Source organism: Hirundo rustica, chromosome 4 (assembly GCF_015227805.2).
Source record: "Hirundo rustica isolate bHirRus1 chromosome 4, bHirRus1.pri.v3, whole genome shotgun sequence".
In the NCBI taxonomy this organism is placed as follows: Eukaryota; Metazoa; Chordata; class Aves; order Passeriformes; family Hirundinidae; genus Hirundo; species Hirundo rustica.
This window is the reverse complement of record NC_053453.1, coordinates 73,784,691-73,811,810: the sequence shown is the minus strand read 5'-3', so window position 1 is coordinate 73,811,810 and position 27,120 is coordinate 73,784,691. Positions and strand designations below refer to the sequence as shown.

Sequence of the window (27,120 nt, the reverse complement as noted above, 5' to 3'; positions counted from 1 at the left end):
TGCTTGGACATGGGTCACTGGGTGACCCATGAGTAGCATCCTTGTGTTTAAAGGAGGTTTTCAACAGTTGAGTTGTTTTTTGTTTTATCCCGTTCCTCAGATGTCACCCTGGGATTGTTGATGACTTGTTCCAGATCTGACAACACACTCCTGTCCTGCCTTTTAAAGCAGAGGTGGCCCTTCAAACACATTGTTCCAAAATCTACTTTAAAAATCGGTTTTTCTGCAATGTTTTGCTTTTTTTTATCTGCTTCTGGCACAAGACTGAACAGCTCTGATCAGAATTATTTCTTGGGCAACTATGAAAGTTGAGATAGAACAGTTTGAGATACTGTATCAAACTCTTTTAGTCTCGGGGCAAGTGTTGTTACAGTGAATGCCTTGAAGTTTATAAAATTTCCCATACAAAGATTGCCTGTTTATGTGGTATTGAACATAATAGCACAGATCATCTCTCCAGATCATCTCCAGCAGATCATCTCTCCCAGACTCAGGTTATCTACCTGCAGAAAATAGAGGATGATTCTGAATTACTTTCAACCTTGTGTTAGCTGCAAGGTGTCAAGTGGCTTTCTTAGTATTTATTTTTAAAGAAATCTTTACAAGATAACCTCCCTTCTGTGGTGTGAAATGGCTTTGTGATCGAGCTGTCAGGCATTGCTCTCACTGTGTTGATCTCCAAGTTCCTTACAGAGGAGTTTGGCACCATTTTCCCTTTTGTCACTCTGACAGAATGAGGCACAAAAAAGAAAAATGATTCCTGTGACAGCACCAAACTGGAGGTGACGCCAGCCAAGGGCACGAATCTCCCAATCCAACTGACATCAAACATGTTACTAAAACCATCAAAATATTATTCATCAAGGAGATGGATGGGGTGTAAAAACAGGAAAATACTTTTTTACAGCAGCTGACAGTATAGAGCTGTAGCAAATGACAAACCTTTTGAAAAATCTAGCGAAGGGTAGCATTAGATTAATTTATGAGAGATTCAAGAAATAGCATAATGTGTGCTCTGTCACTTGAAATTTTAGTGTGCACAGGTGAGCCAGACAATTACGGTGCTTTAATATTCAGCATTCCCCTCAGTGAATCTGCTCAAAGTGTCCCATATCTGTTATTTTTTGCAGTACTACCATTAAATCTTTTTTTTTGCTACTGCCTGGAATTTCATTATGAACAATCAGTGATGTAATACTAAGCCTGTGGAATCTTAAAAACTTCTCAAGATCTGTGGAATAAAGTAGACTCCAACCAGAACAAGAAGCAGTGTTTTTTGTTGGTACTGAGTTTCATTCAAGTGGCTCATTCCAACGTTTTCCCAAACGTATTTCAACTAAAATATCTCAAAAGAAACTTTTCTTCAGTTTTAGGGTTTATGGTTAAGGTTTGTTTTAGGGTTAGGGTTTTGTTAATTATTCTTGTTTCTGTTTTATTCTTTCCCATGTTTGACACACATTTTTTTGTTGTTTGCTGCCTTTTCTTGGGTTTTCTCTCTGCATGTGTGGCTTTGACAGCTCTGTGATTGTCTTGTACCTTCATATTGCCGCACAACCTTCAGTCCCCTCCAACTCAGCCTGTCACGAAGCTCTGCTGGGTGCATGCTGTCAACACTGCATTTGTGAAAATTAAGTATTTGATGCTTGGCACATTTCCCACTTGTAGAGCTCTAATTGTCCTCCCAATGCCTGTCAGAAAAATCTTTGTTTCAAAAGCCTATATGTTTTTTGAAAAAAGGGTCAATTTCAGCCTCATAGCAAAGTCTCAGTCCAGGCAAAATGTTCTTTGGCTTGTATTTTATTCCTTGCATCCACACACATTGAAACTGAAGAGAACCAAGTTAAGAGAACGAGTGGTGAGGTAGAAATGGTGTGATATTATAATTTAGGCTAACAAAAGTTAGCACTCAGTAGGTTCGGTAGTGTGTACCAAAGTTGGAGTTAATGACCTTAGGAACTGGAGTATGAGTGAATGTTCATCACAGTGATGGGTGCCCAGGTGATGCTTTAAATTCTACTTTTCCTTTGTGAGCCTGGTGGTAAACTTGGCGAAAGAGTTTTGCATTTTTAAGAGAGGGGGAAAAAAACACCAAACAACAACAACAACAAAAACCTCATCAAAACCTCTGTCCCACAAACGCCTGCCTCTTCAGAGTTTTCTCTGACCTATAAATTCAGTGCTGATATTGGCTGAGGAAATGGCTGTCTGCCCAATATAGCTGTCCCACAAAAATGTACAGAATCTCTATCTTCCAGTCTGCTATAAAGAAAAACATAGAGAAAATGTTGGGGGAAAAAAAATCGGTAAAACAGGACATGACCTTCCTTGGAGTAAATATATGGAGGAATTACAGGATCCTCAAAAGGCATTTTTTTTTTCCTAAAATTCCAGTGTTTATGTTGATTGGTTCCAGAATTGATTAGAGGCAGACGCACAGACAGGTGGGTGGTGAAAGCATTAACCAAAAATGTCTAAACCAAGATTTTAAGAGGGGGTTCTGTCTGCACGTGCAGCATTCACGTTGTATGCGGTGTTTTTGGATGCTGACAAAGAAACAACATAACCTGCCTTATTTTTTTCATTGTTGGGTAATAGGTTGCCATCAAATTGTTGTTAACGCCAATTGTCAGAAATTCAGCTTCATGTTTGAGTCACGAAAGGGACTGAAGCTGCACTTTGGAGCAAAGCTTGTGCCTGACTGTGCTTTTTCTCAGCAGTAGTGAGAAAACAATTGCTCCTCTAGTTCAAGTTACAGACAAAAATGCTCCAGGTCTTTTTTAAGTGCTGTTAGAGGAGAAACTCAGGGACTTAGCTACTGTTACACTTTCATTTTACCTATAAAAATACCTTCCTAAAACACCCAGAACTAGTGATTTTTCATTTTAACTACGTCCCCCCCAACCAGGCATATATAAAGCTTATGAAAAATGATACTTTAAGGGAGATTTTCAAGAGCACATGAGAAGTCCGTGAGCTGCAACTTGTGACTCCAATCTGTCGAATTTCAGTCCTCAGCCTGGTCAGCTGGAAGAGCTGGGAATTTGGACTTGAGGATGGCCTGAGAGAGCATTTCATATGTGCTTTTGGAGATGCGTGGTTCTGGGCTGTGGGTTGCTGTAAGGGCGCCCGAGAGGTGCTGCTGTCTGTGGTGGGTGCTGGTTTTCATGTGGTCTCTACAGGTGATTGTGAGTGGAAGATCATGTTTCTGGTTGCACTGAAAAAGATACTTTTATTTTATTTACGTATTTTTTTTGCCATTTTCCTCCTTTAAAATGTCTGCAGCCCAGATCCATTTGGGCTGTACTGTCTCTTGATCCTAGGGGCTGAACAAAACCAGGCCAAGTAAGCCCTGGGAATTTCTGCGACCAGAATTGCTGGGGTGCAGGGAAATTGAGCGCATCTAATGCTTTCCTCTGAATCAGGGCCCTACCTGGTGTGGTTTCAATGAGTGTTTTGGCTGCTTTTCATGCCTCCTGCTCTAATAGCCCTGAGCCAGGGCTCCAGAGATGTTCAGAAATCTAGGCTGGATTTCTGTAGGTTTTTAGAAGCTTGTGCTATAGTGGGGAGAGTTGTCCTCAGCACTTTGGTCAAACAAAACTCCAAAGGCTTTGCCGTTTCCAGAATGTTGTAATGCAGTAAGACTTTTTAGTTTTTTCTTTGTTTAGGTTATGGAAAATAGGATCAAGCTTTTTCCAGTGGATTGGAAATAGGTAGCCATCAGTGCTATTGTTTTTGCTTGCTAATGCAGGCTTTACCATCCAAGTGTTTCCATACTTAATCCCACAGAACAGAGCCATGAGGAATCATTTCCTCATGAATTCCCTCAGAAACATTTCTGAAAATGACAGAGAACAGAATTTTGCATTGAAAAAGAATGATGGAAAAACATGATCTAGTTTGCTTATAAAGTGTTAAATTACCTACTGCTTGGTTTAGAAGTAACTGTAAAGTTATGAAAGAAAGACAGTGCTGACTCTTTGAAGAGAAAATTTATATTCCCACACTGTTTGGGTTTGGTACTCAAACCTCAATTTCTCCTAGCTGGTAACTGGCTGATCAGTATGTAAATAGAGTGATGAGATGATCTATAGGAGATTGAAGAAATGATGAGGTAAATAATAAGGTAAATTCATTTGTGTTGCACTTAGTGCTCCTTTTAAGAACGAAGTGCAAGATAATTGTCTGTATGTCATCCAGAGATTTCTTGAGTATGAACCAAGTGGATTAATTTTATGAAAGCTTTTTAGTTATTGGTGCCCCTTGACTTTGATATTTTGCAGGCTGTGTGGTATGAAACAGTATAGAAGTGTATCAGCAAGTGGATTAAAAAATTCCTCTGGCTCAGATCACATTTAGTTGTCAGCATTTGCTCATTCATGGTATTTCACTTGATAGATCATAGAATCACAGAGTGGCGTGAGTTGGAAAAGGTCTGAAATGTATTTGTGAGTTTTGCTCCAGTAAGGAATTCCTGAAGATACTTGGCAAAATGAATTGGTTTTTTTAAAAGCTGTTTTTAGTACTGTGCTTAGGAGTACAGAGTAAAACCAGCCCACGAAAGAAAAACACGTCTTTGGTCAGGAATACGTGTGTGTGTATGTTTTGGCTCTGCCTCAAAAAACGTGTGCCTAACTTAAAGAAGGTGAGTAATCTTGTTTGGTTGGTGAGGAGAACACTTAAGTACCCTGTGAATGAGAGCACTCAGGAACAAGTTGGTGTTAAGGTATCACAGGGAACAAGGCTGAGTGAAAGCCTTAGGAAGAAAACAAGATGTTCTTCTGATTAAGGCTGAAGTCTACCTCCAGAGCTTTGCCTGCAAAACATCTCAGGAAGTTACACAACTTAAAGGTGTTTAACTGTACTATATTGTACCTTTGTATTTATATTTTCTTCTTTGTATGTAAGTGATGGGGTGTTTTCTTCTCACAGCTTCAGTAAGTTAAGTAGAGTTTCTACCTGAAAGACCTAGATCAGTTCATGACTCCTGAATGGCATTTATTGGATTTATTTATTGGATTTTATTAGTGATTGGAGTAGTTTGGGATTCTATTGATGGAAGGGTAGATCTGGATTTTCTCTAGATTACAATGTGCAAATGCAGTTGACTTTAATGGGAATTTTATTAAGGCTGAGATAGTGCTGCGACCTGGATTTACGCACTGCACAAACAGAACCTGCAATTCCTTTCACCAGGTCTGCTGGATTCAGCACACCTGGGGAAAAACCTGGATTCTTCAGTATTTACTGTGGGGCAGCCTTGGGAAGGTTCAGAATGGAGCTCCCTGGAGGAGCTGCCATCTTAGCTGGTCACAGCTGTGATCCTCTGTTTGGGCAGCTCTTGGGGCAGCCAAGGTGTTGTTTTTGTAAAACAGTGAGGTGCCAGCTGTGTTCAGGCATGGTGGAGAGCACACTGCTGCGCATGTGGAGGAGACTTTGACTCCCTCTTCATCTCATCACACGCTACCTGCAAAAACCCTCTCTGGCAGGCAGTATGGAATTGAAACAAACACCTCAGAATTCCCTAAGAGAAGCAAATCCTGCTCCTGGCACTGCTGCTTATGGGTTTAGAGGGAATGGTGTGGAATTGCACTGTCACTTGCAAAAGCGTGATGCGTTTTTCGGGGCTTAGTCAAATCTCTTGCTCAAGACAGGGAGTGTAATGAATACTCTTAAACCCACCTGCTGATCGTGTTGATTAGGTGGGAAGGTAAACTTTTATTTGTCTAATTAAAAGCTGATTGTGAAGCCAGCTTGTTTTTTGGTATCTTTCTTCACCCGGCTTAACAGATAAAGAAAATTTCTCTGCGCTTTGTAATTCCAGCCTTTTGTCTTCTGAACATTTGAAAGTTTTGTATTTTTTATTGCCTCTGTACATGGACGTGGATGGGAATCACCAGAGTAGCTTTCCCAGGTTACTCCACATTGGAGATCTGAGTCTGTTCTCTCAAGAATTCCCTCCAGTTCTCCCCCTGAGGCATGGCTCAGAGGCAATTGCTCCTCGACACATGCTGTCTAAGTTATCATTTATCCCAACTATTGTCTGAAGGTGGCTGCTCTACCACTGCTGCAGTCAAAGTACGTGTACAGACAGACAAACAGCCTGTCACTGAAACCCATGTAAATGCAACCCAGCAGCTATGCACAAACAGACAGAAGTTTTTGCATCTTTGACTGGAGGAAGCCAGTAATCAAGAAACTGTGCTGGTCTGCAGCCAAAAGAAATAGGGAATTCCCTCAGTTTTTTTCCTGAAGTGATTAATGGGGGCATAATCATGTTTGGCTCCATATTAACTGGTGCAGTTTGGATATTAAAATTCTCGGTTCTGTGGCTGATGCTTCCCAGGATGGTTCTCAGGATTGCATTACACTGTGGTTGGGTTACACCCGTGGCAGCAGGATCAGGTGAATGGAGCAGTTTTCCTTGCCAAGTGGAAGCCACTCTTTTCAGGTGCATTGAGTAGTCTGCCTTTTCTTGCTTGGGAGTTTCTTCCTCACAGAGGAAAGAGAAGAGGAGAAGAAAATCAGTTTAGCCAGTTGTATCTAGCAACTGCAGCAATGATCAAGATCTGTTTTGCTTTCTAGATCATCCTAACTGTAAAATTTTTCTGCCTTTGGTGCCCTCTTCAAGCCCCCATGTAAATGTTTCTATCTTTCCAGTGCCTGTGACAACCATTGGGATACTCACAGAATCCCTTGGGAGCTGAAGAGGCAGCATCTTCTGGGCTCAGAGGCATCATATCTGGTGAGATATATGCTGTTTTATGCCTTTTTGTGGTTGTTGTTTTTTTCTGGAGATACTTTTTTGTTCAGTTGAGACCATTTCCATCATGAGCTGCCCTTCAGTGTTAGCTTAGTTTCCTTTGAAACTCAAAGTCTGGCATGGAAAGAGGTTGTTTTGGGTTAGAGACCAGCCTGATTTGGAAGACATTTTGTGGTAGTCCTCGATGAAACTGGCTGCCAGAAATCTCTTGTGTATTTGGGAATTTTCTACCTTGATTTTTCCCTTTTTTAAAAAAATTCTTTTGTATGCTAAGGATTATAAGTAAGCATGTGGACGGCAATTTAGCTCCCTAAAACACTGAGAAATTTTTCTGTGTTGTGGCTCCACATTAATCTCCTGGTTCCTGGAAATGACCTGAATGGGAAGGAGGTGCTTTTCCCTTGGGAAGGTCCAACTCTCGTGTCTTTGTCATTAACCCTGCACGTGGTCATCTCTGCACTCGCAGGGTACAGGCTGAGGTAATGAGGTCAGCTCCACAGCCACACCAGGCTTTCTCCTGGTAAAAAGTTATGAATATGGAGACCATTATGTGTCATTAAGATAATAATGTTGCTGACTATGTCAGTGAAGTCAATGACTCTCCATTCCCCAGGTGTTCTGGCTTTAGTTTGATAGCGACATTAAAAAAAAAAATTCTGCTTGCCAGGTGGGAGGAAATTTGCCTTTCAGGAGATTGTTGCTTCAGCACTTGATGGAAGCCTTGCTAAGCAATAATGATAATAATAATAATAAATGTTCCAGGCTGCACTTGTTTTATAATTGCTGTTTAGCCCAAATTGCTCTGGGTGAGGAAACTCTATCATTCTGGCTGCACAGGTGGAAGTTATGATGTCATGTGTAGCAAATTTCACTGATTCAAAAGGATGGAACATTTATACAAAATAGGAACACACAGCAGAGCTTCAGTAGTGAAAACTGAAGAAAACAAAAAGGATTCAGAATTTAAGTGAAGCAGCCAACCTTGATGAGAGTGACTGTAGCTATCAGGAGCTGTGTCTTGCATGATCTGATCTTAAATTTTCCTATGAGGGGGAGGTTTGTAAGCATCCCAAAACGTTATGGCCACACATGCGGTAGAGTTGATGACTCTTGTGGTAGAGCTGGTGGCTCTTGTGTCCGCATTCACTGTTAGACAGTTTCTGTCTCTGAGTTCTGTTTCCTCAGGACCCTTTTTCCTCATTTTTGGTGTTCACCGGCAGGTTCAAGTGGCCAGGCAGAGCAAAGTCAGAGTTTGTGTGGTCAGCTGTACCCTGCCTGCTCTTCTGGTCCCTGGCTATCACAGATTGTCAGGAGATGGGGGGAAGAAGAGGCAGGGTGAGCTGGGCTGAAGCCAGGAGGAGAGAAACCGAAAAGTGAATTTGTTGGGCAGTATTGGCTCCCACACGCTTTTTTAAATTTATTTGCACGTGGATCTATAAAGGCTTCAGTTTCAGTCCTCGGGAGTAATTAAGCTTTAAGCAGTGATAAACAGTGTAATATTCAATTAGTGAGCTGCCCTGACAAAGGCATGTAAAAGTAAATTGGGAGTTTTTTGTTTGGTGGTTTTTTGTTGTTTTTTTTTTTTTTGAGGCTGTTAACAGTGCTGACAGAGAGTTGGTTAATTCTTGAAGGGTAATGTTTTGGGCAAATTCCCAGCCTCCAAATGCCTGCAGGCAGACTTGTCCATATTTGTGGTATATTTGAGGTCTAGTGTTCCCCCTTTGGGCCATATATTTTAAGAGGGAATTTTAATGGAAGGAAACATTGCTGCAGAGCAACAGCCTTCTCTGAAACGCTTTCCAAAAAAATGTTAAGGCCAAAGGTCTTGTTTTCTCAGGGCAAAAGATGTGAATCCTCTCATATTTACTCAGTTATAAATAGTGACGGGCAAGGCTCTAAGGATGGATTCCTGGGAGATTGGATCAGGGATAGTTAATTCCCCAAACTAAGCAAAGGCAGCGGTTGTCTTTTAATTGCTGCATCTTCTTTGGCACAGAGAGCACCATTATTAAACAGATAGCAAATAGTTGTAATAAATTTGAGGTTTCCACTCCTCCAGTGCCAACAGGAGCCAAAATGTGTCTTATTTCCAGTAAGAGGTGGCAGTTTAATGCTGGAGGGAATGTCCATGCTAAACGTTTTGGTTCTCCGGCCGTGGCAGGAGAAAGTGCAACCCCACAGGGAAAGAACTTACCTGGGGTGCAAGAGGTGCTGGGCTCGGACAGGGAGCTGCATTTCATTTATCCACTCCTCTCTCTTGCCCCATCTGTAAATAGGAGGGAGGATTATGACTTTTCTTAGAGAGAAGCTGTTTGAAAATGTTACTTTCCACGGAAAGCTAAATCTGCTGGTATCACCGCTGGTAAATAGGCGAGTGTTACCTGATTCCATTAACAGGTTGGTTTGCCTCCCCCAGTGAAATTCGGTCTCTCACAGTGCAGGGCTTGTGAAGTTCAGTGTGCAATTTATGCACCACCAAAGGGCTGACATGAAACCCAAATGAGACAAAAGCCTTGCTAAGGAGCCTGGAGGACCCACGAGTGCTGTGACACTTCCAAACAGAAGCAAAGTGTTTAAGGTTCTTTGCAGACTCCTGAGTCTGCTGGACCACTGGGGTGTGTCAGGCACCTGCATCATCCCTATGCATCCCCAGGAAAAGAATGCCTAGCTGTAAGATTCTAATAATAAAATAAGAAAATATACAGCATTATTTCTTGGTGAAGGAATGCAGTTTCTCATTTTCTTTCTGATTTTCCATATCAAGATTAAATGTGCAGTAACTGAACAGTCTGGAAAATGTTTGGTCGTAAATACTAAATAATAAATGTTTGGTAGTAGCTGAGACCTTAAATAGCAAGAAAAAAGTATTTCTCAGACACTGATGTGCTTTGGTGTAGATGTGGGTTGGTTTTTTTTGTTGTTTTTGGGGTGGTTTTTTTTGGTTGTTTTTGTTTTTTTGTTTTGTTTTGTTTTTTGCTAGTACTTACGAGAGAAGAAAAAGTAAAACTGACTTCTAATAGCTGTTAGGGATCATTCCACAATCTTGCAGTTGAACGTTTATTTCTACTGATGGAAGACAGGTATTTAACTCTCTAAAAAGTTGTAGCTGGACTCTGTAGGATACTTGAAACTTTTGAGAACCAAAGAGATTTCCCGCTGTAACCTGTTGTATGCCAGCTGTACCCCCAAAAATTAAAATTAATTCCCTGTAATCAAAAATAAAAAACACCAAAATCCACCAAAAAACATCCCAAAACAAAAGACACAGGGATTAAATGACAGAATTGCTGCTTTTTTTGGTGGCTCTTGCTGCTATCATATATGCTGAAGCATTCCAAGCAAGGGCATGTGGCTGCAGTGGAATTTGATGTACAATCAGTTTTAGGGAACGGCCTGTGCCTTGTTAATGTAATCCATAAAAGGCTTCCAAACTTCCTGAAACCAGTCCCTTCTGTTTCCAAGTCTGCATATGATCTCATAGGAAACAATGTGGGAATAGGCCAGCTAACCCTTTTGCATAATCAAGGTGGCATTGTTCTTTAAATGCCTAAAGTGAGTTTGTTTCGCTGATAAAAGCTCAACAACCCCTTCTTCTGTCAACGAATCTCTATTATCGGGCTTTGCAATGATTTTGGTGGCATTACAGAAGGGAATAAGTGGCAAGGCTGAAGGGTGATTTGAAAACTGACCTCAACTACGTCGTTCGTGTATTTGTCACCCTTTGTCTTAGCCGTTTCACAAATCCTAAACCGCTTGCTGCCCAGTGAACTTCGGAAGACGGAAATGGAAATACATAACAGAAGTAGGCAAGGTTTTGTTTTGCAGTGTGCTCAGAGGCAGGTGAGCCGCCAAGTTTCACAGATGGCAGTAGCAGCAAAGCAGCGAGGAAGATTTCTGCCCTTTCTATAGGTTTGGTGTTGTAAAACCTCTCATTTATGTACATCAGCTGCAGAAAAAGAAAGTGAAGTGTGTTCTTGTATTGGAGCCCTTGAAAACCTTGCTGTTTACACAACCCCAGAGTGCCTCATGCAGTGCATGTCCTTTCATATCCTCGGGATACCCAGGGTTTCCTCAATATATTTAGCCCAAGAAGGGAAACACTCCAATGAACTGCTGTCCCTGAAAGCCTTGTAGGGCAGAGAGCCTGAGCCTTCCCTGGCCGGGCAGGGAGAGCAAAAGGCTGTGCACAGGGACAATTATGGTCTAGTTCATGTGAACAGGCTGAAGTTGCAGTGAGCCTAAGCAGAGGGCTCTCTGTGGCACTCTGCTCTCTGCAGAGTTGTTAAATTTGGCACTCTGCACTGCTCCAGTCAAACATTTTCTTAACCATATTAGGATACGTGGAAATTGGCCAGCCAGCAATAGGCCTGCCCATGTACTCATTGCTTGTGCTCATATTTTATAGAGTAGGCAGCCACTGCTTTACTTAAAAGCTAGCAGGTTTGGTGGAATAAGGCAAATGGAACCCTTTAAAATTTGTCATTGGAGTACAATAGGGAAAAAAAGAGCATTTCTCAAGACAGAGGACAGTGTTACAAAGAAGTTTGTGGTTGCCTTGTGCTTTTCATCGTAGGTATTGATCACCCTGTAAATCAGATCCCAGTAGTCGTGTGTGGTGCTGTTATTTAGGTGAAAGAGTGAAGTGAGCCTGGCTGGCTCTGGCATGAGCATTCCCATTCCCTTTGTTGCCTTATCCAGGGCTGGGGAAGGCAAAACACCAGATTGGTTATGCTCAAGATTTGCTTGAGTTTGGCTTATGGAGCCAAAATATCTGGGGATGATGCAAGAGCAATGGGCCTGACCTACCTGAGAGTGACTGAAACTTCCCCAACGAGGGATACACTGTTCTACAGGAGAAATTCCAAAATAGGAAGTCTTTAGTATTTAACTGACAACTTTTGTGTTCTTGAGGCTGAGAATTTGGCAAGGCAGAAGTGTTGGTTAAGCATATTATCAGGTCTACCCTACACTCCAGTAGATCTTTCTACTAAAATTACCTTTTTTGATCAGTAAATGTTTTCATAATTTTTAAATTTACTACTGCTTCCTGTATCTGTAAACTTTTGTTTCACTGAAATGATTCTCTGTCCTTTCCAATGTTGTTCTAACACTTGCAGACAGTTGTCACATCCCCTATTTAAAACTTACTCGGTGCATCCACAGCTCTTTTAATATCTTTCTAAGTCGGTCCCTCTCTGCTTGCTTAGCACTTTTGTGGCTCTCCTGTGATTGTCCTTTGGGTTTTTGTTGTTGTCATTGAGGAAATGAGTTTTCCAGAGCTGGATGAAGTATTCCAGGTGTGATCATCACAGAGCTGTGCTAGGGTTATATCACCTTTCTGCCTCATCTCTCATTTCATGTTGCATGGACCCTTTCTGCCACCACATCATGCATTTTTGATGCCTACAACAACAAAAACAAACAAACAAAACCAGAAAAAAACAAAAAAAAAACCCCCAAACCCAAGAAACAACAAAACCCCCCAAAAAATCCAAACCAAAAACCCCCCAAACACACCAAAACCCAAAACAAACCCCCAAACCTCCCCCCCCCAACCATGTCAAATTTAAGCTTTTCAATTACAAATGTTGATAACCTCTCTCAAAGTTGCAAAAATGGCTGAATCCATGCCTGTGGTTTGTAGCTGGAGGCAGCACTGTGCTGCCAGCAGGGCTGGGAGCATCACATCAGCTCTGACCTTTGCTGATGGTGTGCATGACCTTGTACAGGTCTTTTGACTACTTCACCCCCGGGTCTGTGTTGGTGGATAATAACACTGCAGTAGCTGCACTTGGTAGGGCTGTGAGGGTTGGTTTCAAGTTTGTGCACAATCTGGAAAATAGAAGGAGGTGGTAATGTAAAATATTTGGTCAAATGGCAGCAGAAAACCACATTACATGACCTGTAAGCTTATTCTGTCCAGGCTTGTGGAAATTGAGGAGGGCCATCAATAAAAATCCTGTTTCTCTATAATGATTTATTTGCTAAAAGAAGAGGGGAGCTAAATCAAATGAAAATGATGAACTTTATATTGAGTGTAACCTCTGCAAAGTTCACTGGAGCCTCACTGAGAATATGGCTTTAACATGTCCAAGTTTCCTTTGTTGTTTTACCCAGCTGTTAATTTTTAGTTTGAGAGGCCAGCACAAGCAAGAATGCATTTGGCTGACAGTCTTGGAAGAGGAAGTAAGCCTGTCTTTTATTTAGGCATGTTTATATCAGCACAAAATGAATGCAATATCATAAAATTGGAGCAGAGCTCGGAGCAGGGCATGGAGAGAATAAAATGTTATTTTTACATTTACTCTGAACTTGTGTAAATTAAGACACATCACAAATGATTCTTCTGGACCCAGGCTGGTAAATCCCCTTGCTGGCCCAGCATATGGATTTACCAGGTTAAAAAACCCCCTTGCATCTGCTGCATGAAGCAGATGCAGCTGGAGGAAGAATTCCAGCTCTACCCATCATTTTTAAGATACAAATCTGGTGAAGTTTTCAGTGCAGAAATGTCCAGTTGATATTAATTTGTGAGGACCAGGTCTTTATTAGTGACATATACCTGGTGAAAGGTGTCTGAGTATTGTAAGATATTTAAAATCCAGGCTTGCTCATGTGCAGTCTCCTTGACCAGGTCCAGGACTACTTCTGTGAGCTGGGAAATTGGCAGTGATGGTCCCTGAGCTTTACAAAGCCAAGCAGGACTGACAGTTTTAATGAGCTAAGCTTATATTTGGAAGTGAATACTCCGAGGTGGCTGAGGATAAGCAGTCGAAAAAAAGAAACTTTCTTGGTGATAGTTGAATTGCATTGTGGAATTTGGTGCTTGGAAGGTCACAAAACCACTTGTGTGGAAGTTCTTGCCCAGGTGAAGGCTTCTTTATAGCCTGGAGCCATGGATGAGGACTGAAAGGTTCATGAAATATTTAAAAATTTTAAGGAGGGTGTGCAAAGGTGCATGAGCTCTTGGTGTAGGAGGGAAGGGGTTTTGCATGATTTTTTCATGCCCACATCACACTAAAACAGAATAAGTGGAAATGCAGCCTCAGTACTGAATCCACTTAAGGGAAATGAAGAAGGAAACGTTTCTGTTGGTTTCCATTTTAGATCCATTACCAAAAGAAGCTCTGCTGTAGGGCTGTAGTTCAGTGCAGGAAGCATTTCTATGGAATTTTGGCATCAGGTGGATTTCCTAAGAACGGCTACTGTCCAGAAGATATTCCAGCTGAACCCTTCTGAGAGCAGTTTGAAATGTTGGCACCATTTCATCTGAAGTCTGATCCAGCTCGAGCTAGGAGAGGAACAGAGGAGGCTCTGATTTGGATCTAAATGGCTCCTCTCTGCACCGTCCAACTTGCACATAAAATGTTCAAACAGAACTTTCTGACCAAGCAACACCCCCAGATGACCCCTCATAAAGAATACGAAAGAAAAAAGGCTGCACAGAGCTTGTATTTGACTAGGCTAAGGCATTTTGGAGCACAGAGAGGAGCAGAGGACAGCATCTCCTCATCAGTGAGAGGGGAGATTGTGGCAGGGGAACGTGGCACAAAGACAACCCATGCTGCACTCACGGGGAGTACAGCCTCTGCTTTGGATGGCTTTGAGCAGAAATCCTTCCTGCCACAGCTAATTCTCTTATTACTGAATTACTTATCTGCGTGTGGACCAGATTTCCCAGATTTAATCCGTAACCACCAGGACTGGGTTGAGCTCTGTGATCCAGGAATATTCAGCAAGATGCCTTGGTTTTTATTTTCCTTGGTTCTTGCTTAAGACAAACACAAGCAGCACTTAGGCTGAAACTGGCAGGTAGCATTAAAAAATAGATTAAATAATGTAGGAGATAGACTGGAAAAAGATGTTGGTATCTAATCCAGTTCATTCCACTGGGCCCAAAGCAGGGTTTACTATTTAAAGTGATTTTTGAGTGGTGTATTTCGTCCTGGATGTGTCCCATGCAGAGCTTTGCAGTTTGCCTCGCTTGACCTGTAACAGTGCTTAATTATCCTTCTCTTTATACACTTTTCCCAAGGGTCTTAATTGGTAGGGAAATTGCTGGTGTCAAGGGACAAAATCCATCTCTGTTGCTCCATTTTAAGCACATTACATCTTCTCCTGCCCTCAGGGGATGTGAAGGGTTTATCATTCTCTCAAATATGTGTGAGAATTACTGGTTTTTAAGCTTTGCAAGCCTGACCCTTCCCAACCCTCCATGGACACCACCAGTTTCCTAGAGCTCTGGAAACTTTCATTGCTTCCTTCCAGTTGTTCCCCTATTTCCTGAAGCAATCTGTACCTGCCACCAGCCCCAGATCATAGGTTTTTTGACTTTTTTTTTTTAAATCTATTAAATATTGCCTCAGTAAAAGGTTATCTAGTATTTGAAAAAGCAATTACCAAACCACTTGCGTATTTTTTTTGAGAGATTTAACTCAGAAGTTGAGAATACTCGAAGCTGAAAATGGCCTGATTTTGCATGTTCTGCCTGCCCAGTCACTTGCAATTCTTAACTTCCATGGGGTTTTTTTAAAGCTATTAATAGCAAAATTTGTGTGCATGAATATTGTCAGTGATCTCTCTGATCAGTGGCTTGGGCTGCCTGATTTATTCAGCCCCACTCTGGCTTCACAGGATAAAAAACCAGAACACACTGAAATAGGGAGGCAAGCCCTAGTGCAACGAGGGGAATGAAACTGCAATGCATGAAATGCTTCAGTGAGGTTCTTGCAAGTGCTTAGAAAAGCAATCAGAGAAGAAACAAACACCTTGGGAGAGCAGGATGTGTCTGGAGCCAAGTTTCTTCAACACCTATGGGTGTGCTTCATATTAGTCTTTAATATCTGCTTTTAGAAGTCTTGAGAAAGAAGAGGTAATGCCGTGACAGAAGAGCAAACATATGTTGTTGAAAGCAGCGTGGGTCCTGTGGAAGGTATCACATTATTAAAATGGAAGCCACCTCCTTCCACGTAAGAGGGACAGTGTAAAGCAAGGTGCTTGCTCCTCTAATCCTCCCTGCTGCACCAGGACTTAAAGACTTTGCAGTCTTTGAAGTAAATTTCCCACAGCAATGGGAGAATCATCCTGATCTCCTCCAGCCTGCCTTCCTAAATGGTTGTTAATGAAGGGAACTTATAAACTCCCTAAAGAATAAGCTGAGAACACCTGTGTTGGTGTAGCAAAGAGATTGTCAATCCCCAGCACCCCATTGTCACACTTTGAGCGTGCTGAATTCAGAGCAGCAGATTCAGAGGGAAGGGTTGAAGGGTTCTTCACTGCCTTTTGATGCTGCTGAGCTGTTAATTCAGTTCAAGACAGCTTTGCGAGGGGCAGCAAAAAAGTGTGGAGCTATGCAGTACAGAAAACAGCTTTGGAAATATAAGATCGGACTTGTTAGTGTCATGAAGCGTAATGGTAAGGATTGACAAGGTATCTGTTACTCTAATGAAGCAGAGGAAAAGCTCTAATCCACTGGAGAATACCAGGATTTTTAAAAATATTATTTGCCCAGGTGTGGGTGTGATGGATGTGGCCAGATAGCAGTGGTGTAAATCCATGGGATCAGCGTGGGCAGAGCTGAATCTGGCCAAGGTTCCCAGAAGAGACTCCCTGAAGGGATGAGCTTTGTGTTGGTGACTTCCCAACCACAGTGCTCACCCTCAGAGATATCCAAGCTTACCTCTTAGGGTGATAACTGCTGCCCTGTGGATTTTCACAGTGCTAGGAAAAGGAAATCCCTGCTGTTTCCAACTTTCCCATGCACCGTGTGGATAAGGACAGATGTTTTTAAACTCACCGCCTTGCGTTGCTTTTGAAGCTGCTGGAAGTTTTCTGTCTGAACCCAGGAGTATTTTGTGCATGGTACTGTGGTGAATTTGTAGACCTTAGCTGGCTGCTAGTTATTGTTTATAAAATTCTGTTTGTGTATTTACAAATGGTGATTGAAGTCTGTGGAAACATGAAATAGAATTTCAGGTATGTTTTGAGTCAGGATCTGAATTACAATAAACATATTGATACGTCACTTGTGCAAAGGTAGATATTTGTTTTCCTTTTCACAGTGAAACAGAAGTGTAAACACTGAGCATTTACTTAGTAATGTAATATCTTATTTTTGTGGATTTGTGGAAAATAAAATCAAGTGTTTTCCTTTTCCCTCCCCACCCTTTCCTCTGGGGCATTGTTAGAGTCTCTCTGATCCCTAGAGATCTGATCCAAACTAGGGAACTGAAACTTTTTTTTCTGGTTAAAAATAAATAAAAAAACTCCCCTGGGTTTGGTTATTTCCCCAAGGCTCAGGAATGTCTCTCTTCTGTCCTCAGAGCTGCCTTTAAGAGTTAATCTCTGTTACAAAGGCCAAAATGGGTGTTCAAGAAACATTTAAATAAAACTGTGGTGGCTGAAGTCTCCATCTCATCAGTAGGTCATGTTTCAGTGTCAAATTGTCCATGAGGGCTCATAGTTGGTTATCCTTAAAATTACAGGTGGACTAGTGCTCTTCCAAGAAAAGAGGGTGTGAATGAAGGGAATTAACTGCTCACAGTTATGCTGTTGCATGAGAGCCACTTCCATCTCTGTCCTGGAACCTCTGTAAGCACCCACTGAAGCCCTGTGTGGCATCAGTTGTGTATTTTCTCATGTTTTCATTATGTAACGTTTACTTGCTCTTGAAATCTGGTTGAGATGACTAAAATACCCATGTAAAAGTGGAAAAAGGGAGAATACTTTTGCATACCTTATGAGTGATAACAACCAGACCTCAAATACTCCTGTCCCTGCTTTACGTGTGCCAGAGGATTTTCCTGCCTCTAAACACCAACAAAGTAAAAGCTAAAACCAGTCCGAAATCCTCCACGATGGTGAACACTTGGAAAATAGCTGGGTTGGATCTTTGGGGATTGGAGTTATCCTCTCACTGCTCTGTAGCTTTTCCACCTCTCATGTGGGAGCTACCAAATGTGTGAATTCCCTGGGATTTGATCCCATGACGTGTGGAAGCAGCATGAAGCACATTTTTTTTTTCCTTCTGAGCTTTAGGTGGGTTGTACAGTGCTGGCATGATTCACCCTGAAGTTTGTCTCAGGCAGCCTTTTGGTTTGTCTCTTGGATCCTGCGTATTTCATGGCTGATTTGGCTGGGTTCGCAGAGCTTTCTGTAAACCATGGAATTCTGGAGAGAAACTTATGGGTTTGAAGGACTAACCAGCTTCATAAGGCGAATGGCACTGTCTCTGATTACTGTATGAAAGGAAGTTTGGGCTTACCACTGGTTGCAGATAAAAATTAGTATTTTTGAAGGAGACACATATGATTTATTTGTAAGTGTTTTCTGTTTCCATAATGAAATTTCCTTTGGGTTTAAGTACAGTCATTTGGAGGAAAAAGCAGAGGTCTGTGGCTCATTAGTTTCTGGTGGTTGTCAGAAACCATTAATCAATTGCCCCTTTTACCAACATAGGTCCTAATTCAGCAAAGCATTTAGGCACATGCTTAACTATAAGCATCTGTTTCAGAGCACTTTGCTAAATCAGGGCTTTAATGTGATTCGAGCTTGCTGCATTTTTTTCCAAGCCTAAGGTTACCCTGAAATGACAGGAGTCACTAATACATCAGCTAAAGTGTCATGTACCTTCCTCACCTGTCTTTCTAAAAACTCGTATGGAAGGGGGGGGAATAAAAGGGTCAATTTTTCCCTCATCCTTCTCAAATCCTACCTCAAATGGAAGCTACTGTCCTGAGCAGCAGGGCATGTGCAATAGCAGCAAGCCAGGAGCAAGGGGAGTGAAATGTGTGTTCTCTCTGATCTCTGTTTTTGCTAAAGCCTGCTTGGTTATGAGGAGGAAGGAGCATCAGATCTATGTTTTGTTACAGCCAGATTAATCCTGGCTTGCAGGATCTGATCTAGGTAGAGTATGCATGCACCTTAATCTACAGAGGAGATAAATTCAAGTTCCCCTCACTCTTCAGTTCTCCCAAGTGTTTCTACTACTCTTGTAAAAATCATGCTGTGACTTTCAGCGGTGTCTAAAGGTCAAGACTGAGGGTTGTGTTCTCAGTCCAAGCCTTGTCCTTTTTGCCGCTGGAAAAGGATGCAGTCCAACCGCAGCTATCCTGCAGAGAAATTCCCTGGAAGGAGCTGCACCTCGAGTGGCACAATGCCAGCATGACTGCCCCTTCCCACCATGTCCACCCTTCTCATTTTCAACCCAGTAAGAGAATGAAAGGGACCTGGGTTTTTACTTTACATTTGTTGGTGTATAGTTCATAATTTAATAGAGATAATTGAGGGCTCTCAGAAAATACAGCAGTTACTAGACCAATAGGATTTTTTTTATGGTTTAGCAGGAAGTTGAATATCTTGGGAGTAAAGGTAACCAGCCTTACAATCCCTTCAGGAATTGTTTGGCACAGGAGAAGAGAGTACAGCCTTTGGGGATTTTTTTCTCCATCCTGTGAAAGCCAGAGTGACATCCATGTGTCACACACAGTCTTGATTTGTTTCAGACTTTGCAGCAGGGATGCTGCCTGTTGAATCAGCAGAATCACTTTCTGATAAATACAGGTTTCCTTTGGATTTTCTCCTCTCAAACGTTGCTGTCGTTACAGCTTGTTTTGCTTGTGAAACCTGACATCATCCCAGCCCGAGGTTGTATGTGGGAAGGAAAATTACTTCATTGGTTCATGTTTCCATTTTCTTCCCTTTCTGCATTTGACAGCAGCAGGGGCACATGATGGAATGGGGCACAGAAACCTCTGCTCTGCTCCTTTCACAGATGGAAATGACAGCTGAGCTCTGGCTCTCAGGCTGAAGCAAGGCCTGTGTTGCTCCTGGTGGACTTTGGCTCTGCAGCACGCAGTCAGTAGATCAGCGTGGAAAATTTTGCGTGCTTCCTTTGACTTTCTATCGGTTTTCTTTCCATCCCAGGGAGAAGAAACCAAAACACTTTCTATTTTTCTGTATTAATAGTTTTATACCGCACTTAGGGGGGAGCTTAAGTGCTGTTTATGTTGAAAAGCATTCCAAGGCCTCAAAGACTTAAAATCTGATCAGATGAGGATCAAAGGGGCAGTAGGGGAAGAAGCAGCATCGAGGTAACCCCCTGTCCCCAGTCTCACCCCAAAATCACGTGACAGAGTTAGGCAGAGAAATCTCATTTTGAGTCCCAGCTCGCGGCTTTCTCTTTCATAGGCTTTGACTGATTATTGTGGCAGTGTCTTTCTCCCCAGCATGCTTTATCTCTGGAACCCCCCCAAAAAAATTGTCAGCCTCACCAGCTGTGGAATCTTTGTGATAAAGATTGGTTTGCCACTCTAGAATGAGTTACTGAGGCAGGTAAAAAGCATGGTACTTCCATGGTACATTTTATTTTATTTTAAATTTGGAGCATGCCCCTTTGAATGATTTTGGTTTCAGAAAGATAAAGCATCACTTAAGGAAGTTTTAAGATAGCTCTTTTTTCTTCATGCTTTGATCGTGCAGTTACTTAGAATCCCTCACTGTCTTGTGCTTTTTTTTTAAACGTACAAGGAGCTTAGAAGGCTTCACATCTCTTACCTCTATGACTTGCTAAGCACTGTTTGAGAATTGCAGCTTCATCAGGAGCAAAAACTGGGGGCTCTGTGCACAACTGTCCTTCCAGATGCTGAGCAAATGTAGGTGGTCTTGGAGAGTGTGAATCCTTAGCCATCCACAGAAGACACTTGACAACAGCAGAGATTAGACCTTGAATAATTAAATAAAATAAAATGCGTGTGTGGGTGTTTTTTTTTTTTTCCTCGTCTGTGAAGTTTAACAAAGAAAAAGGAAGAAAAGGGAAAGGGGTGGTCAGGAAACAAAAGGAGAAATGGTGGGATATGTGTGATTAATACAGTTTTAACTTTGCTGTCTGTGATGACACTGTGCAGTGATGAAGTGGATGCATTTTGTGATTTATTTTCTTCTACTTTAAAGGAGTGGAGCTCTAAAAATGACTAATGAACCTCCTTTCAAGGTTCATATCTATGACCTAATTCATATGTGCAGGAGTCTTGTCTTCCTCTTAAATGCTGCATAAAGTTGAGGGTTGCTCATCTACAGAGCATTAGAGGCCAGAGCAGAGACCCTGGATGAGTTCCAGCACTAATAGCTGCATTCCAGTGAAAACAGGAATCAGATGTACAGTGCACATGATAGTCTAATTGGCAGATGCTCTTTACCATATGTTAATTGCAAGCTGTGTTATAAGCTATGATGCTGATTGAGGCAGCAATTAGAGCAGTTCCTTGTAAGATGCTGAACTTTTAAAGATAATTGTTCCAGTAGATGCATTTTTATCAGTGTGCCATTGAAGCTTATTCTTTAGAGCAAAACCTTATTAATGTGTATTTTCCTAATTTCTCCAGAAAAATTCCTACCTGAGGAAGTGTCCTGCTGTACTTTATTTAGACCATGGATGATAGCATGCCGTGTATGTTTGAGTACTATTTTTGTGCTACATCTGTTGCAAGACATATTAGTGTATATATGTTTATTTAAAAGTCCATTTGCTTTAACCATCTGCACGCCTAAATAGGGATTTTTCTCTGGACTTATTAGAAGTGAATATGATAATACATGGAGCATCATCCCAGTGGGGATGCTAATATATAAGTGAAGTTCAGCTGATGTCTTGTGGAAAACTATATAGGGCTGGGAATCAGTCTTTGGGATGTGCAAAGCATTGTGAAAATCTTCATGTTGCATTGTCTGCATGGTGTTTGGTATTTCATAGTAGAGGAAAGAGCAGGGGAAGACTGTTGCAAGAACAAGATCCAGAAGTTGTTCTCATCCTTCAGACCAGCTGAACAGGCTTAATCCTGTAGTTCCTCTCTGGTACAGAGTGATGCCAGGATTTTTGGTTCTCCAGAGACCAGCTGCACAGCTGTGGTCATTTGTATTGTTGAAACTGAGCAGTTCCTCAGCTGAATCTCACCACTCACATTCTCAAAATGACTTCTGGTGACTGAGCTGGCCACCTTCATATGGGACATCTAAAGACATCCCAAAGGAAACAGAGCTAATCATCTGATTGTCCTAATGATCCTGGTGTGGAGTGGGGAGAAAGAGCAGAACCAGAAATCTGCCATGAATCCTGTAGGCTGTTAGTCCTGTTCTCAAAATTGTACTGAAACCCCCACTGGCACAAGTTTGTGACCAGAGTATTTGCAGGCATATTTCCCTCATGCCATGGTGCTGACTTTTTCCTCTACGTTTAAGTTGGAGAAAAGCTGATTTTCTGTCATTGTTCTGCAGTCACTCAGCATCATGTCATTACAACAGGTTTTTAAGCTGTACAAGCAGACGTGAGGGAAAAAAAGCTCATTTTTCTCTCCTTAAAACGAGTACTTTGTATAATCCTGGTGAACAGTGTGTATTGCTTTGGGAGCCTACCTTGTATCCATTCTCTCAAAGTGGAAGGGACTCCAAGCAGAGGAAATCACTGTGCTGAAGGAGAGGCTACTTTGATTTATGTCGTCTTCAAAGTGTTCGGACTTCCAGTCACACTCTAAGCCCTCAAACTGAAATAACTTCGTCTGCCCAGGGATTTGTCAGGGCTTAGCTGCATCTGTTCAGAATTGTACTTCTTATTGAAGTAGTGCAGCTTTTTCTTCCTAGAAGAAGCTGTTTGTGTGTTAGCCAAAGGCTGCAGTTGTAAAAGGCAAGATTGAGCTGGCGAAATGGTACGTGTGAGGTTTTTGGTTTGGTTTTTTTTTTTGTTTATTTCTTTTCTTTTCTTCCCCCCCTTTTTCTGCTCTAGCAGTGAGGTTTACATTGATGGTGTACAATGATTTACATCATTGCTTGGCTGTGGATGTGTCAGCAAGGAGGTGGTGTGCGGGGTGCCAGGGAGAGCAAAACAGCCTATCGCTGCTGTGTACCACCAGGCAGTCCTTGTATCGAGGCAGCAGGTATTTAAAAATGGAGAAAAATCAATCCACAGAGGAATCTGGGAATGGAACAGGTTTTATGAGGGTTTGTCCTAAGAATAGAAGGGCTTGGTGTGCGGTTTGTTGGTCTTCTTGTGAGTCTTAGGCCATGGACACCTCATGGCAGAAGGGCAAATAGTTCATAAAGACTTGAGATTTCATCAGTGTGCAGCTGTACCTGCCACACAGCACATCTGAATGCCCCAGAGAATACCCTCCTCTTTGAAAAGGTGAGGAAAGCAATGAACAGATGCATTTTTTACATCCTGATTTCCAGAACTCTTAACACCGTCACATAAGCAGAAACTTGTTATAGACAGTCAGATTTTTCGTGAATACCTGTCTGAAATTCTGTCAGATCAAGTCTCGAAGATCTGCGTTCTTTGGGGGCTGAGGAATCCCTGTGTCTGCATGAACTCCATGGAGATTTTCCTGTGTTACCTTCAGAGATGTTTGGTCAAGCACAGGCGATCCTGTTGCACTTCTAAAGAGACACTGAAGATATTGCTGCAGTTTTGTAGGCTTAGAACAAGACAATCCTTGGGGCTTGTCTGAAGCTTCGTCTTGTTTTCTGCATCCTCCTCTTCCTTCCATTATTTTAAATTATTTAGATGTCATTTATGGTTGTGTTCAATCTCTGTGAAATGTGTGCTTTGGTTCTGGCTCAAGCAAGGAAGCTGACAGCAATGGAATTGCTATTTCTGGAGAAGGCAGCAGTTTATCATCTTCGGCCTCATTTGTCACTGCCCTCTCTCTCTTTTCAGAGCATACCACTCAAAGAATTTGACAGAAACCAGTTTTGTGTTTCTAGGAAATTAATAATTTGTTTCTTTCAGAGAAAGTGGCTTTTTTTTTTTTTTTTTCCCCTTTTCTCCTGAAAGAAAACAAAACAGTAAGAATAAAAAAGCTGTTTCACTGTATGACACACTGGGAGCCCCCCATGTAAGGTCTTCATTCACAGAACATATCTGTGGCTGTACAAGTTATTTTCCTTCTTTTATAATGAGCCTTTTGTAAAATGAGAACAGAAATGACTCCTTCCTTCACAGGTTTGTTGTGAGAGTGAAAACTTTGAATCACTCATTATTGCAGTGGAAATCCTGTGCATGCCACAGACAGAAACAAAAACTTCAGTGTGCTTGAATGCTGACTAAAAGTGAGGAGAAATAAATTTGTGCTTGCCTACTGCAAGAAACCACAGAGATCAGGCCAGGTGAAGAGATAATAAAGTTTTACCTGAAGCCTTCTCTGTGTGGAGTTTCAGCTGTGCTTTCCTCATGTTGGAATGCAGCTCTTCTCATTTCCCACAAATATGCAGAGGGCAAAGCCGTGGCTGGGACTGGGGATTTGCTGCTGGAAGGATCACTCAAACTGCTGTCCAGTTCTGGCACCCTGGATGGAAAATCCAAAGTAGCCAAGCATTAACTGGAAGTCACCCTGTGCCTGAGGGGGCTGGCACTGCTGTCACCAATGCCCTGCCCAATTTCTGCAGAGCAGAGCTGGCGTTCCAGGCATTGCACTGCAGCAGTGAGGTCTGTGGGAAAAAAGTCAATTTTTTCCTGCAGGAATTAGGCAGGCCAGCCCAAATTCCAGCGCAGGAATCTCTAGATGATAATTTTTTAGAAGGTTTCTGGTCTCTAGTGGGTAGAAGTCAAAATTAGAAAAATATCTGAGATGATGAATGGCTCCGAGGAGAACAATCTGATTGTTTTGATGAAAGCTGTTTTGTAGATTAAACTCAGAGCTGCAGTACCAGCCATTTAAATTCTCAAACCCTCATTCTTCTCTTTTTTCCCCCCTCCCTTTCTTTGATTATCTATTTCTAATCTCCCGTTTCTGGACACACAGGTAGAGTGAGCCCTGTTGCATGAAGTGTTTGTTATCTTAAGGCTTTCTGTGGACTCCTCCTATCTGCTAGTTGAACACAGATTCCTTCTCTGCTGCCGTGTTGACCTCTTCACTGGACACAAAATCCTGCAGTGCAGATCATCTGTCTTTTTGGTGCCTGGAGAGGGGACGAGCACCGCTGAGGATGCTACATACACTAAATATATATTGTAAATATAAAAGAATAACATCATAACGCCCTGAAGTGACACCATACAGCTGCAACAGCCGGAGGTGCTGGAAGAGCTGCTTTGGGCCTCTGGTGTAATGGACATATCCAAGTCTGTTGCTAAACCTGTCTTCATTCCCTTTGTGCCAGTCGTTCTGCCCATCTGTTTCATCTTTTTTGATGCCTATGCATCACTGCTTCTCTTTCTTTTTAACATCTTATTTACCGTTGCTTTAATATTCCTCTTCCATCCTTGTGTCGTGTGTTTTTATCTGAAGCACGGTGCAGATTTGTTTCTACAGCTATTTCTCCTAAATAGCTGTCAGCTCTTTCGTCACTCTGCTACAGGTGGCGATGTTATTTTAAATATTCATGAAGGAGATGTGGCCTAATAAATTTAAAAGCATTGGGGGCTGTGGAAACCAGAGATCCTCTCTCTGACTTACACCAAAAGAAGTGAACCTAAACTGGTGCTGGCTTCCTGTCAGCTGACACAATGTGGCAATTCTGATGGAATAGATCAATTCCGTCAGATACAGCAGTCAATTGTATGCCATTTTTCCAGATAAAATAGTGGTGCTCTCAGCGGGGAGAAGTGTTAACCTGGCCCCCACGGAGTTGGATGGATGCAGGCAGCATTTCACATACGAACTGCTTCATTCACAGATTTTCAGCAGGACTGGGAAGGGAAGATGGAGCGTATTCAAATAGAAATGTTCTTTGAACTGTGTTTTTGTATATTATGGGATAGGAGAAATCAGTGGAGTGGGCGACTATTGTTTAGTTTTGTATATTTCTACAACTTAAAGATCAAGGAAATCCTGAGGCCTGACAAGAGGGTTCTGTTTTTAAATAAGAAATGCATAAATTTTAGGTGTCAGTCTTCTTGAATTCCACTTGGTGAATGAGTCCTGATGCCTGTATGAAACTTTTGCTGTTTATTAGTCTAATGTGACCCTTACAGAAAGGTTGCTTTGGACAAATGGCATCAAGACATAAAATTAATAAACTCTCTGTGAGTGTTGCTAACAATGAGAGCTGGCAATAGACAACATCAGCTAGTTTCCCATGAGAAACAAAGAAATATCAAAGGGCTGTAAATAGCGTTGCATTTTCTGTTTGCCAGATGAAAATGGGACATGTTGATGGTTTTGCCCATTTTGGCCCATGCTTGCATTTTCAGTGGCCTAGCTGCTTGCTCTGAGATGTAAAAGACAAAATAGTGCTGTTGGGTGGTGAGAGAGGCCTCCCAGAATTTTAAAACAGCAAAATCATCGTTGTTCTTGCTGCTGTGACTGTTCTTATGAATAAAAAACAATGGCATTTCTTAGTTTATTACAACTCTTTCCCTCTGGACAGGATATTCTGCCTTCCCATTTCATATTGAGGTTTATTTTGGTTCCCCTGTCTGGCTCAGACTTTGTCATTGTACCCTCCCTCCCTTCCATTTTACAGACAATGGAAGGAACCTCCCAAAGGTCTTGCTCGACTTTGGTTTTTTAGACTGAGCTGTTTCAGAATTTGAAGGAAAGCAAAAAAAGAGAAGGATAATAGAATCCTGCTCAGTAGTAAGAATTAGGAAGTTTCTAATTTGGCAGTCCAGTAGTCACCCTACCTGGAAAAGAAATTTTCACTGAGAAGCCTCTCTGATTTCTGTGTGTTCTCGTTAGACTTTGGCAGCAAGCAACCACCTGAAAGACAAAACTTGTCCCTCCAATCATCTTTAGTTCAACTAAAATCTACTCTTACAGGGAAATTGGTGTGAAACCCAAGGAGGCTGAAGCTTAGCATGCTTAGGGTCTGCCAGTGCCAAGTTATTTGTCTCGCTGCCTTTCTCTTATTTTCTAATCCAATTTTGTGTTGCCACAAACCAGAGTTAATGTTCGTAGAATGTTTCAGCGTCATGCTTATCTGATGCTTAGATACCCAGAATTCATTCTGTTGCGTGCTGCTGGTCACTAAACTGTTGAGTTATTTGTATTTTGATGGGATGATGAATAACATTTGATTTCCAAAGGCCTTGTCTTTTTCTTTTATTATTATTTTTTTTTTCTTTTATAGTTTGGGCAACAATGACTTGAACTCTGCCTAGTTGCAGTAACATTTATCTGTGAGCCAATGTCCTTGAGACAAAACAAACATGTTGCTTTGCCTAATGTGGTTATCTTTCCTATTCCAAAAAATATGCAAGGCATAAAGAAAAATGTTTTGCAACCCCGTATCCTCTTTCTCCCGTGGTTACTGTTGCATGGCAAATAATATGCATTATGGTATTTAGTTAGCTAAGCTTTTGCTCTGTGGTCAACCACAAATTTTCTCTGGAGTCAATGGAAGATTCTAATAGTGGAGGAATCTGGATG

At 41.8% G+C, this 27,120-nt stretch overlaps 1 protein-coding gene across 10 annotated transcripts in view; it reads left to right on the top strand.

The window, feature by feature from the left end:
• Positions 1 to 27,120, top strand: part of CALD1 (caldesmon 1) — a 212,820-nt gene that overhangs the window by 73,957 nt on the left and 111,743 nt on the right. For 8 of the 10 annotated variants that reach the window (XM_040061889.2, XM_040061885.2, XM_040061883.2 and 5 more), the window contains exon 2: positions 6,658 to 6,742. The exons of the other annotated variants lie outside the window; for them this stretch is intronic. The gene's annotated coding sequence lies outside the window, so the exon portion shown is untranslated. The remainder of the gene's footprint in view (positions 1 to 6,657; positions 6,743 to 27,120) is intronic. 10 annotated transcript variants of the gene reach the window in all.